This window comes from Helianthus annuus, chromosome 16 (genome assembly GCF_002127325.2).
Source record: "Helianthus annuus cultivar XRQ/B chromosome 16, HanXRQr2.0-SUNRISE, whole genome shotgun sequence".
In the NCBI taxonomy this organism is placed as follows: domain Eukaryota; kingdom Viridiplantae; phylum Streptophyta; class Magnoliopsida; order Asterales; family Asteraceae; genus Helianthus; species Helianthus annuus.
Genome location: NC_035448.2, coordinates 91,400,328 through 91,420,029, shown reverse-complemented (window position 1 = coordinate 91,420,029; position 19,702 = coordinate 91,400,328).

Sequence of the window (19,702 nt, the reverse complement as noted above, 5' to 3'; positions counted from 1 at the left end):
TTTAGCGACACAATTTATTCTGCAAAGTGTCGGGAATAATTCCTCATATTTTGGCACTTTATTAATTAGCTAGAAGCTAGTGTGTTGATAAAAGTGCTGTGTTCGTGCTTAAAGTATGTTTTAGGCACATCCAAATCTCTATATCTTATTCCTAGAGACGTAATCATACAACCCTTGTATCCCTACACACACTATGGGTGTAGTAAAATAATTCTGGCTCATTCAGGCCTTTAGAGGCAGTGTTTGCCTGATGCTGGCTATACAGCATGTTCACTGTGTATCCGTTTAGTGCTACTGTGCTTTTGTGCATCATGTTTGTCACTAAGGTTCAGCAAATAAGTAGTGTAGTGACAGGAATATCAAAGTATGATGCAGATATGTACAAGTACCAACAATCAAGTAGCAGTTTATCAGCAAACTCAGTAAAGCACAGTAATTAGGCAATAATTAATAATTAATTAAGTCGTACGGATACCTGGTTTTGAGAGGGTTGTCACAAATACTTTTACACAAGTTCATGTTTCTCGTGTGGTGGAGTTTCACCTTTTAACCCTCGTACCGACAGAAACAAGCTTATGTCAAGATCTATGATCTTAACAAAGTCGGGTTAAACGATGATAAGAGCCACCACAACGTAGATCGGGCCTCAATAATCAACATATTCAAATACTACAACTTTTACACATGTTATGAGCTTTTAACCAACAAAATTCAAGTTTTAGTAGACTTTAAAGATTCAAAAGATGGGTTTCCGCACTTTAACCGTTAAAAATCATATTAACCACTTTAGATACGTTCGAGAGTGAGTTTTAAACATTATACCTCTAGCTCGGGGCTAGGGAAGAATCTAGGCGAAAATGCGGTGGATAAAAGCTAAGTAACGAGGTCCTTCCACTTCCGCTTGCTTCAAAGCTCCTAATGCGTGACCCTTAAGGCTTGTAGATACTTGGAATGTGAAAGATGGAACTCGAAAATGGGTGGGTGGTTGGATGTATGTTCGGCCGAGAGTGGGAGGGGCAAGGGAGAGAGTGATTTTTGGTGATAGGTGGTGTGTAATCTCATGAGTTAAGTGGTGATATTTATAGACAAATCTTGAGCTCATTATCCATAAGTCCATATGTCTTCTAGATATTATACATAACCATTAAAATAATCACAATGTGTACCCTTGTGTTCCCTCTTGGTTGGCCGATCCTAGGATGGGGGGGGGGTATCCAGTTCGTTTTCAATTGTTTAGTTAGAGTTTAGTTACATTAAGTGGGTTAACTTTAGGGGTTAACTCCGTTAGTTGCATGATGCGTTATAAGACGGGTGTTAGGGTAATCAGGGACCCTAACTGGCTCAGAAAAAGACTAACAATACTTTTGGCAATATTTTCATGTTCCGGGTATAGTCCGGTTGTTCGGTTGGATAGTAATCCGTTAAAGTGCTTAAGTAATCTTTTAAGCGTCGTAAGTAATATTTTTAGCGACACAATTTATTCTACAAAGTGTCAGGAATATTTCCTCATGTTTTGGCACTTTACTAGTTAGCTAGAAGCTAGTGTGTTGATAAAAGTGCTGTGTTTCGTGCTTAGAGTACGTTTTAGGCACATCCTATCATTACATCTTATTCCTAGAGACACAGTTATACAACCCTTGTATGCCTACACACACTATGGGTGTAGTAAAATATTTCTGGCTCATATAGGCCTTTAGAGGTAGTGTCTGCCTGATGCTGGCTATATCAGCATGTTCAATAGGTTATCCGTTCAAATGCTACTGTGCTTTTGTGCATCATGTTTGTCACTAGAGTTCAGTAAGTAAATAATGTAGTGACGGAAATCAAAGTATGATGCAGATATGTACAAGTATCAACAGTCAAGTAGCAGTTCATCAGGAATCTCAGTTAAGCACAGTAATTAAGCAACAATTAATAGTTAATTAAGTCGTACGGATACCTGGTTTAGTGAGGGTTGTCACACAAGTATACATAGGTTTTACGTATGTATCCTGCGCATCCGAGGACGATGGTAGATAGTCTAGTAACAGTGTAAGTACAAGTATCTATTCAAATCTGATTCCTTCAATCCCATTCCCAAACCCTGGGAATCCCATGCCTTAGTAAAAGTGTGAACTCACCTTGGTTTGCTCGGTATGTTATTGCTTCTAGTGTTAATTAATAGTTAGGTCCGTTACTCACGACCTATGGTACATTGCACATAACTCGATGTAAGTGTTTGTATTCAATTAGGGTTTACAAGTCTTTGATATCCAAACAATTGTGTTCTGTGTGATAATTGTGTACAGAATGATACGAGAAAGATTATTCATACATACAGTATCATCCAGTAGTATACAGTATCATATAATCACATAAAGTAGAGTACAGTAGCATGTTGTTCCTCATACAGGGTTTTGACCTTGACATCATAATAAACTCAGTCTTTTCAAGCATTAACATGTAACATTACTAAAATTCGGATCATGCTTTCAATCTAAAACTCAGACAACAGATTATTCATGAAACTCAAATCTTACGGCATCACAAAACTCAGATCAACCAAACAACATAAAGGTCGGACTAGTATCCTCTTAACAAACTCGGATTAAACCATCCCCCTTAAACTCTTAAAAGTTCGGACCACCTGTGTGCCAATCAAAAGTTCGGACCCTGCTAAGTCAATAAAGGTCGGACCTTTATGTTCATGCTAAAAGTCGGACCCTACTCCCCCCATGAAACTCGGACCCCCTTTGATCCCTTACACAAATTCGGACAATGATCACCCAAAACTCGGACAGGGGCTTCCCCCCTTACAAACTCGGACAGGGGCTTCCCCCTACAAAACTCGGACACCTTGTGTCCTTTATAAAATTCGGACAAGGCTACACCATCAAAATTCGGACAAGGCATGTGCAATCAAAATTCGGACAAGGCAGTATAATCAAAATTCGGACAAGCAAGCACAAGTATATGAAATTCGGACATTACATAACATCACAAAGAGTTCGGACCTTTATATCATATCACAAAGTCTGACTAGGCCACAAGTATAAAACTCGGATTACATGTGCATCAACTAAAACTCAGAGTTTACAATCATGCGTGAATTCCAAGGATCATTGCACAAAATCAATAGAACAGTTACGTTTGTAGAGAGTACGATCAAAACCCTAATTTCATACATCTGTAATCCAATTATCAATCAACAATTCTAACATAGCATGTATCTTGACATCAGGCAAACGATTACACAACTAATCAACATCATTTCACAATAATCAGAATTCAATCAGTAAATACAGAACTAGTATGTGAAGAACTAGGGTTTACATGAATCACATAATCAAGAATTGATAACAACAAACAATCATTAAACAATTACCTTGGATTGATTCTAGATAAAGAGAAGGATCAAGAGTGATGATAGAGAGCTTGTGCCAATGATGAAGCAAATGATTGTAGAGAGAATTGTAGAGGAATCTTAGGTACGTCTGATGATTGTGTGGTGATTAGTGAAGGGGATTAGGGTTAAGAGTTGTTAAGGTTTCACTATTAACACTAAACACCCTTAAGTATTATCTTTTACATAAAACACACCCATCACAATATAATTTATAGTTTCATCACCAAGTTCATGTATTTGTCACATCTTTCGTAAATAACACACAACCACGCACAATCACAATATACTTTATCAAACCAAAACGTATACAGTTACAACGCAACCAATTGTGCAAGTAAACAACTAAACAAACAGTGAACGTGCAATAAATGCGAAAGTGGAATCTTGGAAACTCGAGTTGTCACATTATCCCCAACTTGAAAGAAATTTCGTCCCGAAATTTAGCACGCGGTTACTGAGGAAGCTAGGTAAGTTGTATCGTTTACTGGTTTTCCTGGGGTGTCACACTATCTCTGTGCGATACTTGGCTAACCAATCCATACCCACAATAACGTCGAAGCTTCCAAGTTGCATAGGCGTGAGGTCAATAGGAAAAAGATGGTTGTTCAGGTTCAACTGGCAGTTGCGGAGAACAGAATCAAGAACAATGGGTTCACCGCTCGCCACTTCTACTGTCAATGGTTTACCTAGTTTCGTTCTAGACACTCGAAGCAATGGTTCAAAAGATAACGACACAAAACTCTTATCGGCACCCGAATAAAAAAGAACACATGCTGGCTGATTATTAATAAAGAACGTACCGTTCACCACATTATCATCAGCTTGTGCCTCTTGTGCGTTCATGTTGAAGACTCGACCTCGAGCCTGAGCCTGATTCTGATTGGCATTCTGATTCTGGTTGGCTAGCCTTGGGCACCGATTTCTGTAGTGGGTCAGATCCCCACAGTTATAATAAGCACCTGGTGGGTAGTGTGGTCGTGCAGCTTGACCCTGTTGCTGAGCAGGAGGCTGAGCAAATTGTTGAGCCGGGTTCTGTACTGCGTGATTTTGAGCAAACCGACAAATATCGGCAAGATGACCTGACTTCCCACAGTTAGTACAGAAACAACACTGATGTTGCGGCTGATGGTGACTGTTGCATCTATTGCACAAAGGTGCATTCTCTGAATAGAGCTTCTTCGCTGGAGGCTGTGCGGGTTGGTTGGGAGCTGCCTGGTTAGCTTGGGCAATGACAGCATAGTTTTGGGAAGCCTTACGCTTCCTTGCTCTTTTCGATGAACCAGAATCCTTCCCATTTTTGTTTTGACCTTTCTTGCTATCTTCCTTGTCAGACGACTGTTTCTTGCCCTTGTCAACCTTCCTGTGTAATTTATTCTTCCGAATCTGCGACTCAGTCAATGTCGTTGATAACTCGATCGCCTGACGGAGTGTGGTAGTGTTACTATCAGTAATGATGTCTTGTACCGAGTCAGGCAGGCCGTCGATCTACCTTTCGATAGCCTTGTCGAGTGGGGTAACCATAGTCGGGCAAAGCAGACTCAACTCCTCAAACCTATCAGTATATGCCCTGTGCTCGCCACTATCTTGCTTCAAAACATCAAACTCTTTCTCCAACGCTCGTTGTTCATGACGAGGACAAAACTCCCTCATCATAAGAGCTCTAAGTTCAGCCCATGTCTGTGCTAGAGCAACATCTGCACCACGGTCTCTCATTACCCCATTCCACCATGTAAGAGCCCTCTTCTGAAACACGCTCGAAGAAAACTCGACCTTGCGATTATCCGGACATTGAACGTGGCGAAAAGTATTCTCAATGCTCTCGAACCATTGAAGAAGCCCAGTTGCTCCCTCAGAACCACTAAACTTGAGTGGTTTAGCCGAGTTAAAATTCTTGAAATTGCATGGAGCATTGTTGTTGTTGTTGGCTTGGTTCCATTGAGCAAAGAGATTTGGGAATTGAGCAGCCATCTGCTGTGCAATAATTTCTGCCAGCTCGGCAGTAGCTATCTGGTTGTCGCGTCGAGGAGGCATTCTAGAAGAGGAAAACATGAAAGGAAACGAGTGAGATGATTGGATGAAGTGAATGAGATGAAACAAAATCAACAAAAGCAAAGATGGTGGTTATGCATCGCAAAGCAAACAAGCGACACATAATGTCTAATCAAAGTAAATGGGTCGATAATAATGCATTGCGAAGACATGCTCGCCTATAAGTGTACACTCACCCTAAGAGTTCCCAGGTAAGAGTGACTGGTCCGATTATGTGGATTTGTACGAACACTCTAGCCTTAGACAGAAAACCCAGGGTACAGGCATTCACTCTTCCAGTTCGCACGTGTTCACACTTATTAAAACCCAAAACTTTGACGAGACTTTTGAAAATTCAAAAGGGTTCAAAACCATATAACAGAGGGTTCAAAACCTAGTAATCAATCATCCTAGAACAGATGATTAATTTATCAAAGTGGATTCGGAATCGAGATTCTCGTTGTGGTTATCACCTAAGGATAGGTGAAGTGCATGTTTTAAAATCTAAACACAAGATAACTTGTGTTAGGGTCCTAGAAAGTTATAGTGTAGGTCAAAGCATTACTAATAACCCAATTTCCTATAACCATTGGCTCTGATACCAACTCTTCTATCACACCCCGGCCGCGTATAACATGCAACCGCGGCGGAAACGCCGGGGAGTGTTGGGACAGAATTAATTGTTTCACAACCATTGGAAATTAAAGTTACATTTTATTTATCAACAAGAGTATTACATTGTCTTTAAACAGGAAATAAAGAGTTTATAACATAATTAAACTAGTCTATCTTCGTTTTATGTCTCTAAGGCACAGGTCCGCCCTAGTATCACAATCATCATCCTAAGCAACAGCCCCTGAAAACACATGTGAAAGTAGGTACGTCAGCATAAAAATGCCTGTGAGATACATAGGTTTTGTGAAAATGGGATTCATGACTTGAGTTTAAAGAAAACGTTTAATAACAGTCAGTCATGAACCTTGTAAATTGTTTAGTCTTGTAAATCATATGAGAGACGATAGGATCAAATGATATGTATAAATAAAATGTAAGGTTAAATGAGAGTAAAAATGAGTTTGTATAAGATAAGTTTGTTTGTAAAACAATGTCTTGTGAAGAATATGTTATTTGTGAAAAAGGTAACATGTCTAAACTGAAATGATTTAAATAATGCTACGATAGGTAATATTATACAAACATTTATAAATAGGAAGTACCAGCGGCGTATCCACCATGTTTGTATCGTATTACATACGCCACGTTACTCAAACTATTTACCCAAACCAACCACCATGTAAATTGTTCATGTATAAATCAATTGTCAAGTGTTATTGTGTAAACCATATCGAAATGTCTATGTTCAGTGTAAACCACCAAATGTGTATATCAATGTCAAAATGTTTATGTTTAATGTATATCATGTAATGTGTACTCAAAATATATCATGTATGGTAGGTGAAATATATCAACTAAACCATATGTAAAATGCACAAAAACAAGGTATTGAAGTAAAACATGGTTTAAATCAAAGTTATGTTTTGTGGAACAAATGCATGCTATACTGATACAAACATTTATGCGGTCTTATGAAAATGCATACATCCAAGCCTTGAGACTGTGGCGATAAACCCTTAAACAAATTAAAGGTTTATCTAAGTTACGTGTATCGAATTCGGTCATTCCTTTCATCCAAACCAACCTAGGATGTCCGGAACGGGAGTTGTCAATTCCTATGGTACCACTACCTACTAACGAACGGCGTAGCTAATGTTAATGAATGTATTGTTCCATGTTAAACAAACCAAATGTCATACCAAAATGAAGGCATGTGATGTAAACAATTTTACTAAGTATGCACCCAATGGGAATACATAGCATGAAACGTAATGTAAAGCAATGTACTAAGTACGCACACAATGGGCATACATAGCATGAAATGTAATGTAAAGCGATGTACTAAGTATGCACACAATGGGCATATATAGCATGAAATGTAATGTAAAACAATGTACTAAGTACGCACACAATGGGCATACATAGCATGAAATGTAATGAAATCATGTACTATAATGTACTAACGAACATAGCAGGTATATGATGTGAAAACATGGAAAGCATGAAAGTAACAAGTAGGCACATGTGTTTCGCCCCAAAACAGCTTGGAAAACAGTAAAAGATGGGGTTCTATGTACTCACCTGAGATTGCTTTGAAGTTCTTGTGTAATAATCACACAATGCTAGAGATCACGGAATATCAAACGGCACCTAATAGGTAGCTATATTAATATACCGGACCAAAATCGGAAGATTGGATAGAATGAGGGTTCGTAAACCAAACGAGTATAGAGACTCGTGTAATATGGTTTAACAAAGCCTTCATACTAAAATGAAACCTAACCTAAGTGCTTACGACCCATTACGACCCGTTTAGGTAGCTTATGCTACTTTAACGCGTCGTTCGCGTAAAACGCGTTTGGAACGCCTAACATCGTGACCATAAGGTATAACCTCGGAAGGTAATTCCCTATACAACTATGGTCACCTAAAGTGTTTGGTCGGATCCTAAAGATCGACCAAATGAGTCGGGTCCGAAAGTATAAGCGATTGTTTAGATCGCTTACCTTACGACCCTATATAAGCACTATACTAAAAGTGACGAGCTAAGCATGTTAGAACATGCTTAACTAAGTTTAGAAAACATGTTTGGTATCAAAACAAACGGTTTTGATACCCACGAGTAGTTTGGTTACAAAATACACAAGAATGCGCATTTTGGCCGAAACTACGACTCGTCACTGAGCCTAGATAATGTGGTAATCAGTAGGTATAGTCACTACGGACTATAACCATCGTGATCACACTCACGTTATGAAGTTCCAACGAACTTCGTGTTGACCATAAGCTGGTCAACGCGGAAAGTCAAACAAAGTTTGACTTTAGCACTAGAAAGCGATTAAAAGAACGAAAGAACACTTACGAAGGGTCCCCGAAAGCTAAACTTGATCCAGGAGCTCAGGTATGAAGCAATAGCAACAACTTAGAGCTCTTTGATCAGTTTTGTGGGTTTTAACACAAATGGGGGGGGGGGTATTTATAGGAAAAGCAAAACCGTTAGGATCGTTTCTAGAATTTCGTGCCATGATCTCAATCGTACACTTGTCAAGATGTTGTGGTAGCTTAATATGACCTTAACCCCAAAGATGGTGAAGGGGCATTGCCCTTTGGAGTGATTGAAAGGCCAAAATGATCAAAAAACGAGTTTCTCCATCTGCAGGGCTCACGCGGCCTGCGTCAGCATACAGGCAAAACTCAGGCGGGCCGCCTGGCCTTGTCTGATCTACACAACTTTCAGAAATGACAGTTTTAGTCCCTGTTGCATATTTAAGCCATTTCCGACACTTCTAAGGCCCGTAAAGCCAACTTTAAGGCCCTAAAATGATGCCTAAACATTGTGGACATGAAACATGCTCAAAAATATTCCGGATGTTGGTTCGTTTGGCCGTACGATCGCGATGTTCGGTTAATTATGATGGAATGCGCATAAGCGCAAAAAACGATCCAAATTGCGCGACGAATGGATTTTTCTCATGCCAAACACCAAGGCATAATATAAGGATGCTTAGATAAATTTTTGGATGTCCGGATGTATTCAGAACGTAAGTTATGCGCGAAAGTGCAAACTTGTGCACTTTTTGACACTTTTAATCCCTGAATGACCCAAAAGTTTATTTTAGCACACCAAACCCCTCAAAGCCTATTTCTAAGCTATGTGAAGGATGTTTATGGTATGTTTAACTTATGGACATGTTCCGGAATGTTTGTTACAGTTCAAATTGGCATACTTTCGCAGTTTGTCAAGTTTAGTCCCTGTAAGCGAATTAACTTCTTTTTGCCATACCAAAGCCTTCAAAACTTATTTCTAAGTTATGTAAAGGTTATTTAAGGTATGTTGAGTATATGTTGATGTCCCGGAGTATCTGTCGCATTAAACTGAGTACGTTTATGCACCAGTTTGCGTACAATTCTCCAGAAAGCGATGTAGAGTTTAAAATCAAACAAAAGTCAAAACATGAAAAATGTAAAACACAACCAAACAAACATTGGGAGCAAATAACATTGTTTTATTGATAATTGAACTGTTCATAATGATTTCGAGCACAAATGTTACAACAATAATGCCCCCTACAACTTCAAGACGTTCAACTCGGCTAAGCCATCAAAGTTTTCTGGGTCTCAAGGAGCGACTGCACTTCTGCAATGGTTCAAGAGTTTACAGAGCACCTTCAGACATGTTCAATGTCCAAACGAGCGAAAGGTAGAATTTGCATCTGCCGTCTTTGAGAAACGAGCTTTGACATGGTGGAATGGTGTGATGAGAGATAGGGGTGCCGATGTGGCACTGGCTCAAACATGGCAAGAGCTTCGAGCTCTGAAGATGAAGGAATTCTGTCCTCGTCACGAGATCAGGGCCTCGGAAATGGAGTTCGACGATCTTAAGCAAGTTAGCGGTGAGCATCGAGCCTACACGGATCATTAAGAGGAGTTAAGTTTGTTATGCCCGAATATGGTTACACCTTTGGATAAGGCAATCGAAAAGTACATTGATGGCCTCCCTGACTCAATACAAGACGTTGTGACTGGTAGCAACCCTACTACAGTTAGACAGGCCATCGAGCTATCTGCAACCTTGACTGAATCAAAGATCAGGAAAGGTAAACTTTTCCGAAAAGGTGACAAGAAAGCGGTCGGGGAATCGAACCCAATCAAGGAATCAAAGACCATGGATGAACAGACTGAATCCCCTAATAAGTCAAAGAAGCGAAAGGCTTCTCAGAACTCCACCGTGGTCGCTCACAATGGTCAAGCCGTCCCCAACCAACCAGCTCAACCCCCTGCTAGAAAACCATACAATGGAACTGCACCCTTGTGCAACCAATGTAGCCTCCATCATCACGCCAATGTACAGTGCCGCAAATGCCAAGCTTGTGGACTTATAGGCCACACAGCAAGAGTCTGCCCAGCTGCAGCTGCGCCAAACCAAGCTGGCAAGAATCCTGCTCAAGGTCGTTTTTTACCAGGCTCTTGTTTCAACTATGGCGAGATGGGTCATTTCCGAAGAAATTGCCCAAAGCTTGCTAATGCAAATCCAGCACAGGGATGAGCATCTGACTGACTAGAAGACAACATCGTTTAGAAATAATCACGTCTTATGTATTATTTTCTTTTGTTGTCAAGGTCCAAGAAACAGTTGTTATCGTTGTTTATAAATAAATCTTTTATTTACATTGCAATGTATTTCTGTGGTTGCATGTATAAGCGACATATCCCTTACAATACCGACAATCAAGGAACCGTATTCCTTGAAGAACAAACTACCCCCAAAATTCTCCCATTCTATGATCTCTTGCGTCTTCCACGAAATTCCTAAGTACCCGTTTCTTCTAAGAAAAACGAAGTACAAGGCGCAAGTTACAACATGTGACGAATACCCAAAGTACCACTATAAATCCTTAATAGGGTACCTAAGGATTTCCCGTGAGTCCTTAATTGTTGTATACCTTAATTCGAATGTAGTGATTCCTTGTAATCAAAAAATCGAATTTTGGGAGATCTTCCTGTCTTCTCAGATGGATCCCAGTGGACATTGAGGCCCGTCGACTGGTTTCCATATCTGTATTCAATCAATAACAAGTTAATATCAAATTATAATCAAGTTAAACAATTATGTGACTTTGTGCTTATGTGTTCCCTTATGTGTTGTTGTGTGATCCAAATTATGTTATCCAAATCCTTGTAGAATCTTCCATATCATTCGTATAAAGGATTCATAGTAGGATACCCAAAGGTACTACATAAAAAAATCCTCAATGGACTTCTACGTTATAGTTAAGTCCCTTGGATTATAAAGTACTACTTCATAATTAGACCCCTTGAGTGGTCTAGTTAAACAGATTGATCCAAAAATCTGGTTAGGGATATCATGTGATGATATAGCTGAAAGGTCTCCTTGGTGGCCTAACTAAGAAGATCCCCTGTCGATCTAATTAAAAGGACCCGATGGAAGTCTAGTCACCCTCATCAGAAGTTTGATATCCTTCCCCAAAACATTACAAAACAAACTGTGCGGACTGTGAAAGGGATTACGTAATTATGGATGCATACATAATTATGGAATTTAGTGCACAGAAATCACAGCAAGTTCTGTCATGTGTCTAGAGTTAACCCTATTCATTTCCAACTCTAATGAAGCAACCATTGAAAATGACTCTGATAGTTCATTTTCGTTTCTGAAGATTTATCCGTTAAGGAAATGAATATCCGTTGTGTTATCCTTCATTTCCAACTCTGATGAAGCAACCGTTGAAAATGACTCTGTTAGTTCATTTTTGTTTCTGAAGATTTATCCGTTGAGGAAATGAATATATGTTGTGTAATCCTTCATTTCCAACTCTGATGAAGCAACCGTTGAAAATGACTCCGTTAGTTCATTTTCGTTTCTGAAGATTTATCCGTTGAGGAAATGAATATCCGTTGTGTAATCCTTCATTTCCAATTCTGAGGAAGCAACCGTTGAAAATGACTCTGTTAGTTCATATTCGTTTCTGAAGATTTATTATCACACCCCGACCATGTTAAAACAACAAACCGTGGCGGAAACGTCAGGGAGTGTTGTAACAGAATTATTGTTTCACAACCATGGTAACCAAATGTTTTGTTTTATTGAATTATTATGTAATGTACATTGTCTTTAAATCAAAACAAACAAACTACATATTGTTTATAACTGTTTTTAAATCACTAAGGCCTCGTCCAGGTCCTATGTGACACAAGCTTCCTAGCAAGCAACATCAAGCAATACCACCAGAAACATATGTAAAAAGTAAAGTCAGCAAAGAAATGCTGGCGAGTACATAGGTTTTGTGGGAGTATCGGATTCATGGCTTGTTTATATGTTGCAGTACCTCGTTAGACTACAAGAGTCAAAATACAAACCTCATTTAGAAAAGTGTATTGCAACATAGTTTAACCAACTCAAATCAAATTGGTTATAGTTTATAAAATCTCGTAGCCATGACTCGTAACTCAAAAACATTTGTTTTAGTATAACAACTTGTAAACATCTCGTAAAAACTCGTTAATAAAACTCGTATGGTTTATATCGTTTTAAAAAAAAAACCTCATTGTGTAACATCGTTTCAAAATCGTTTCCCCAATGAACTAAATAATGACACATAATGTAATATGATAGAAGCACTTATATATAAGATGTACCAGCGGCGTATCTACCATCATTCTATCATACTACACCCGTCCCATTATCTAATCACTACCCAAAACCAATCGTTTAATTCGTCTATCTCGTTTCAAATCGTGTATCTCGTTTCAAATTGTTTAACTCGTCCCAAAATCGTATTCGTTTTAATAGTGAAACTACTTTTGGTCATCTTGCTAACAACATTCAAACCTTTGTGACTCGTCTAACTCGTTTCTCACATTAACAAACCACCATAGGGTAAGTTAACAATAACAGATTCGGTCATTATCTACATAACCCCCACACTTAACAATGGGTGTAGTCTGATAACGGGATTTGTCAGATCCTATGGTACCATAACCTAATACTGGTCGGCTTGATCAGAGCTAATGAATGTCATTTGTTACGTAAATACAACCAACAAGTCTTGTTCACTTTATTGAAATCGTTATTAGTTTAGTATAAACCATCATTTTTGAAACCCTCGTTTAAACCTTGAAATTCGTTTTGTACATATGAATCACCCCAAAACATTTGAAAACAATAAAATAGGGGAATTATGTACTCACTTGAGATTGTAGGGTATCCCTGATTTTGTGAACTATCAATGCTCGGGCAATCAAGGAATCAAGTGGTACCTAGTATCGGATCGCTAGTCAAACAACAGACGCCTAAATCGGAAGATCGGAAAGAATGAGGTCTTGTAAACCAAATGAGTGTAGGAACTCACGTGATATGGTTTAACAAAGCCCACATTCTAAATCGGAACCTAACCTAAGTGCTTTCAACCCATCGCGACCCATTAAGGTAGCTTACGCTATTTTAACGGTTTGCGCGCACGAGACGTCTAACTAGTCCTATGACAAGTATTATATGCCTAAACATGTTTAAATAAGTTGCATAATCAGTTTAGGTGACAAAAGTTAGGTTACATATGCTTAAAGTCCAATTATGCATAAAAAGGGCATTTTGGTAATTTATCTAAGGCATATAATTCGCCTATCATACAACTACTTAAACTCGGTGACCATAAGGTATAACCTTGGAAGGTTATTCCCTATGCAACTATGGTCACTAAACATGCTTGGTCGGATCCTAAAGATCGACCAGATGGGTCGGGTTCGAAAGTGTAAGCGGTTGTTTAGACCACTTAACTTACGACCCTAAACAAGCACTAAACTAATAGTGTCGAGTTAGACATGTCAAAACATGTCTAACCTACTGATTTGGTATCAAAACAAAGTGTTTTGGTACCCTAAAGTAGTTCCGAGGCAAAATGCGTGCTAAAACGCATTTTGACCGAAACTTTGACTCGACACTATAACTAGCTAACGTGGTAATCAGCGGCTATAATCACGAAGGATTATAACTATCGTGATTACAATCACGTTTCAAAGTTCAATTGAACTTTGACTTGACCAATTGATGGTCAAAACCGAAAGTCAAACTGTTGGCCAAACGTTTGACTTTCTGCACTACATAAGGAAAAAGCCATAAAAAGAATGAAAGAAGCTCACTTAGGGTCCTTGCTATCTTTTCTACAAAGAAGACAAAGTCCCAATTCAGCTTAGAAAGCTTCCAAGCAGATGTAGAGGAGAAGAAATGAGAATGAGCAAAGAATGGAGTGAAAGGCCTTGCTATTTATAGTTGTGGTGATGCTCTAGGATCATTACAAGTGGTTTTCTTGGTCATTAAGCATTAAATCACAACCATACATGTGTTTAGGGACAGCTAGCATGCCTTGGAGAAGTGTTAACTTGGTCACCACACAAAGAATTTACCAAAACAGCCCCTGAATTTGCAAACAGCAGCCAAAAACACACTTTCTGGTTACTGGCACCCTGATGCGGCCCGCCTGGGATATGGGAGGGGGCTCACGCGGGCCGCCTGACCTTCCCAGATCAGCCAAAGTTTCAAAAATTGCAATTTAGGTCCCTGCATGTGTTTTAAGCCCATTTCAGCCCCTTTTGACCCCCGTTAAGCCATTTTCAAGGCTCTACAAGGTCAATAAAGTTTAGAGGACTCAAAATATGCTTGGAACACTTTCAGATGTCGGCTCGTTTGGTCGTACGGCCGCGTTGTTCGTTAAATTACGACGAAACTCAAACGGATGCGAAAACGATCCAAATTAAGCGACGAATGGAATTTTTGCATGCCGATCACTAAAATAAAAATATTTTAGTGTGTACAAAAATTTTGGATGTCCAGGTGTGGTCAGAACGTAAGATATGCGCGAAAATGCAAACTTACGCCATTTTTGACACTTTTAGTCCCTGAAAGATCAAATAAGCATGTTTTCGCACACCGAACCACTCAAAGCTTATTTCTAAGCTATGTTTAGGTATGTTTAGCTTATGATCAAGTTCCAGACTGTTCGACACCATACGAATCGGTATAGTTTCACAGTTTGACACAAATAGTCCCTATGATCGAACAAACTTGCTTTCGACACACCAAACCTTCCAAAACTTATATCTAAGTTATGTTTAGGTTATTTAAGGTATGTTAAGCCTATTTCACTATCCCGGAGTGTTTGTCGTGTTAAACCGACTGCGTTTACGCACCCGTTTGCGTATAACTTTCCAGAAAGTGATTTAGAGCTTGAAATCGAACGAGAATTGATATGTGCAAACGATACACATATTTATACAAATTCCAAGTATGAAATACAATATTTCATTGATTTGGTATTTGTTCGATGGTCTTGGAGGCACAGATGTCACAGTCTCCCCTACTTCAGGAAATTTCGTCCCGAAATTTAATTAGAGGAAACTTGTGAGAGCTCGAAACATGAAGTCGAAAAGATAAGACAATACTGGTTGGGTTCTGAACTTCTAGTAACTTTAATAACATTATGCTTGCAATGTAAGAGGGACACTTTTATACAAGTATATGAAGTGCCTATTGGTGCGTCCACCGTACCTCCATTACACCATTCACATTCCGTTATTGTTGCCACTATCAGTTCTTACACATGATAAATCATACTGTGGTTTCCGTGCACTGAATTTCATAATTATGTACACGTCCATAATTACGTAATTCCTTGCATAGTCCACACTGTGTATTTGATAATGTGTAGGGAAGAACCAAATGAACGAACCTGTGATGAGTGTGACTAGACCATCATTGAGTCCTTTAGATCAATAAATGATCTTTTAAAACAGATTACCTAGAAGTCTTTCCAGCTATATCACATGTCATTCTTGACCAGATGTTGAATCAATCTTTGACTAGACCACTCGAGGGGTCTTTTTCGAATTATGAAATGGTACTTATATAATCCAAGGGTCTTAACTACCACGTAGAAGCCCATTAAGGATTTAAGGTAGTACCTTTTGAATATCCTACTATGAATCCCTCATATGAAGATATGGGAGATTCTATGAGGATTTCGAAAACACATCGGATCGCACAAAATACAAAGGAGAACACATAATCACAAAATCGCATAATTGATTAATTCGACCTTTAATTTGTTATATTTGGACCCGGTTATTTAAAGTACGCCAGGAATCCAATCCGTGGATTTCATTTGGCACTTTAAATATTTCCAAGAGTCTAATTATGAAGATAGGAAGATCTTAATAGGAATTCGGTTTGTCCTTATTGTACATATTAGGATGTACAAGAATCCAATCAGGGAATCATCCACGAGGATCTTTAAAACAGAGCAACCCATCGTTCCTTTTGTTTCAAGTTTAAGCTTGAATTGAAGCGGTAGCTCATATGTCAAAAAGCCTTCGTTTTCACAAGATCGTTGTGCTTGAAGGACAAGTGATTGAATATCAATTAGAGTTTAAACAGAGTGAAGCTTGACTTGTTCCTTTCGACTAAGTGCATCGGCTACGATGTTCGCCTTACTAGGAAGGTAGCGAATCACGCAATCGTAATCGTTCAAGAGCTTAACTCAAGTTCAGCTCGTTTTGATTGAGAATATGCTGGAGACTTTTGTGGTCTGTGAAAACCATACACTTCGTGCCATAAAGATAGTGTCTCCAGGTTTTGAGAGCAAAGATTGCAGTTCCCAATTCGAGATCATGAGTTGTATAGTTCTTTTCGTGAACTTTCAATTGTCTTGACGTATATGCTATGTCTTTACCTCGACGTATAAGAACAAAATCAAGACCTAGATTCGGCGCGTCACAAAAGACAATGAAATCATCGATTCGAGGTAAGGAATATCGATTCTTGATGGTAAGCTTATCAAGCTCACGATAATAGATACCCATTCGAAAAGATCCATCTTTCTTTTTCACAAAGAGGACAGGAGCTCCCCAAGGTGAGAAAACTCGGACGGATGAATCTTTTTCTTAGATAACAGTGGGCTTTTTTTTTTAAAGAAACAAGCGTTTAAGGTTCTAGGGGAGATCACAAGTGATCATGGGAATGATAGAATCACACGAGTAGTTTGTCTTTGTTTTGACATTACAAAGTTGTATCAAACATTCATACAATTACAGTAGTTTAAAATAAAACCACAAATTTTATTTATAACAACCGCATTGTCTTTAAATGTTAAAAGATAACAACCAGAGGGAATATAAAATACTAATTGTTCATTGCCGCATCATCGATTGCCTCATTGATGTTAAACACTCGCCCACGAGCGGGATTCACATTCGCGTTTGCGTTGACATTCGGATTGACATTCGCATTCGCATTCGCATTCGCGTTTACCAATCTCGGGCAATTGTTGCGGAAATGACCCATTTCTCCGCAATTGAAACACGAACCGGGTGGGAATCTTGCAGCATTCCCTTGAGCTTGTGCTGGGACCTGGGCAGCTTGATTTTGACCAAAACGACAAATGTTGGCCAAATGCCCAAATCTACCACACGTAGTACACTGTTTACAGGCCTGTTGGGCAACATGGTGACCATTACATCGAGTACAGTGAGGTGTGGTACCAGCATATGCTTTCTTCGCAGGAGGTTGAGTCGGTGGGTTCTGAGGGTTCTGAGCAGTTTGATTGGTGACAGCAAATTTTGGGAAGCCTTGCGCTTCCTTGACTTCTTCGAAGGCTCATCCTGCTTCTCACCTTTACCCTTGTCAGAATTGGTTGACTTCTTTTTATCACCCTTGCGGGTGAGTTTACCCTTCCTGACTTGAGATTCAGTCAGGGTAGCAGACAACTCGATCGCTTGACGAACGGTAGTAGGATTAACGCCAGTCAGGATGTCCTGAGTGGAGTCGGGTAAACCATCGATATACCTCTCGATTGCCTTATCCAACGGGGTAACCATCGTGGGACACAACAAACTAAGCTCCTCAAATCGATCTGTATAAGCACGGTGTTCTCCCCCGACTTGTTGTGACAACTCGAACTTTAGACTCGCTTTGTGTAACGCTACGTGCACATGTGAACGGGATTATATGTTTGGACTTAATAAATGTTTGTTATTTTGTGCTGTGTGAGCTTTGTGAATCATGTGTTGTGTTATATTGTATGTATGTATGTACCGAACCGCACAAGAAACGCACAACACACACACACCTACATTGGATCGCACAAAGCCGTTGGGCTTTACACCTTGTACACGGATCAATATGGCAGCCCATGTAAGGGCCGGCCCACCCCCTCTAACCGTGTAAACACTTAGGGACATGATCCTTTTTCTCATTTGTTACAATTCACAACACAAGAACACACCAAGAAACCCTAGCTCTCTCTTTCTTGCTCGAACCCGACGGCACAAGATCAATCTTCGTTCTTTCCCCTAATCCGGTTAGTAATTGGTATGCTTATTGTATTGTTGTTATGTGTGATCGATGACTTATGATTATCCATGTTGTATGATAATGTTTTGATAATCGGATCCCTTGTGCACTTTAATTGCAAGTTCAATAATGTTTATACTTTTCTAGAATGCATGATCGTTGATGATGATTGGTATTTCTGTTAATCGTATGGTGCTAAGTAGTGTCTTGAAAATCGGTCATATGTGTATGCTCATGTAATCGGATCTTAGATGGATAATGTGCTAAGTAAATCGGATGGGTCGATGTTCTAGGTCATATGTTCATATAATTGTTCATATGAGTTGTGATGAAATTACCATGTTTTGATCGATTATGTTGATGATAGAAACTGTTAGTGTAGTTGATTGATATCCACAAGAATGGAAACCATTGAATGGAGTCAAAGGAATTAATTTGATTGTGTAACTGATTGCTTAATTTGTGGAAGTTGTTAACCGGCCGCACAAGATCACATGCACAACAGGTCCACTCGCACAAGTGGACCTGATCACTCAAGATGAGCCCATTCGCACAAGAAATTATCGGTCGCACAAGGCTCATTTGGGCTTATCCGCTGAAACATAATTAAGACTGTTGGGCCGGACAGCCCAAATGTCCAGGCGCACAAGCCCAGTTCCAGTCGTACAAACCAAATCCCTCGCACAAGCACACACCAACCGCACAAGCTGACTGACATGTTAATTGGGCCGCACATGTGTTATTTGAATGTTTGGGCCGGATAGTATGTTGGGTTGGGCTGTTATACGATCGCACAACATGAACGGATCGCACAAGATGTTTATTACTTGTTTTATTTTGGGGCCGATTGTTATTGGATCAACGAACATTATATTTGATTTGTTATTTCGTTGGGCCGGGGAAGGTTTGGGCCTAGACTCTCATCGCACAAGATGGTTGGGCTCGCACAAGTTCTTTGGCCCAACCATCCGAATAGCACAAGTAGTGTACTAATGTGTTTGCGTGCATACGTGATTGCCATGTTATATACGTGTACTATTTGAACCGAACCTGACTTGTGTGGTAACCCTGTTAGGACGTGGTTGACCACCCTTAGTTCAAGAGTCTTATATTGTGTATCTGCCGAGCAAACCAAGGTGAGTTCACACTCTTACCAAGGCATGGGATTCCCGGGGTGTTGGGAATGGGATTGAAAGGTTGATTAGATACTCTATTGACACTATGACTAGACTACCACTTTACTATCCTCGGTTGTGAAGGATACCTATAGTTACGAGTAGTCTAGTGGTTATATAACGTGGAACACCACCACC